Source organism: Arachis duranensis, unplaced genomic scaffold, assembly GCF_000817695.3.
Source record: "Arachis duranensis cultivar V14167 unplaced genomic scaffold, aradu.V14167.gnm2.J7QH unplaced_Scaffold_54734, whole genome shotgun sequence".
Lineage (NCBI taxonomy): Eukaryota > Viridiplantae > Streptophyta > Magnoliopsida > Fabales > Fabaceae > Arachis > Arachis duranensis.
In genome coordinates this window covers 42,438-43,680 of record NW_026264952.1, presented here as the reverse complement: position 1 = coordinate 43,680, position 1,243 = coordinate 42,438, and positions in this window count along the sequence as shown.

Below are 1,243 nucleotides of genomic sequence, written 5' to 3'. Positions count from 1 at the left end.
GTATGATTTAGTTAGTTTTTAGTATATTTTTATTAGTTTTTAAGAAAAATTCACATTTTTGGACTTAACTATGAGTTTGGGTGTTTTTCTGTGATTTCAGGTATTTTCTGGCTGAAATTGAGGGACTTGAGCAAAAATCTGATTCAGAGACCAAAAAGGACTGCAGATGCTGTTGGATTCTGACCTCCCTGCACTCGAAGTGGATTTTCTGGCGCTACAAAAGCCCAATTGGCGCGCTCTCAACGGCGTTGGAAAGTAGACATTCTGGGCTTTCCATCAACATATAATGGTCCATACTTTGCCCGAGATTTGATGGCCCAAACCGGCGTTCCAATTCAGCTCAAAACTGCCCGGCGTTAAACACCAGAACTGGCACAAAAGCTGGCGTTTAACTCCAAGAAAAGTCTCTACACGAAAATGCTTCAATACTCAGCCCAAGCACACACCAAGTGGGCCCGGAAGTGGATTTTTATGTCATTTACTCATCTTTGTAAACCTTAGGCTACTAGTTCTTTATAAATAGGACCTTTTGCTATTGTATTTTCATCTTGGTAGCTATCTTTATTCTTATGCTATCTTAGATCATTGGGAGGCTGGCCTCACGGCCATGCCTAGATCTTGTTCTTATGTATTTTCAATGGTGGAGTTTCTACACACCATAGATTAAGGTGTGGAGCTCTGCTGTACCTCGAGTATTAATGCAATTACTATTGTTCTTCTATTCAATTCAACTTGTTCTTGTTCTAAGATATCACTTGCTCTTCAACTTGATGAATGTGATGATCCGTGACACTCATCATCATTCTCACCTATGAACGTGTGCCTGACAACCACCTCTGTTCTACCTTAGATTGAGTGGATATCTCTTGGATCCCTTAATCGGAATCTTCGTGGCATAAGCTAGAACTGATGGCGGCATTCAAGAGAATCCGGAAGGTCTAAACCTTGTCTGTAGTATTCTGAGTAGGATTCAATGATTGAATGACTGTGACGAGCTTCAAACTCACGATTGTAGAGCGTTAGTGACAGATGCAAAAGAATCACTGGATTCTATTCCGACATGATCGAGAACCGACAGCTGAATAACCGTGCCGTGACAGGGTGCGTTGAACATTTTCACTGAGAGGATGGGAGGTAGCCACTGACAACGGTGAAAGCCTACATACAGCTTGCCATGGAAAGGAGTAAGAAGGATTGGATGAAGACAGTAGGAAAGCAGAGAGACGGAAGGGACAAAGCATCT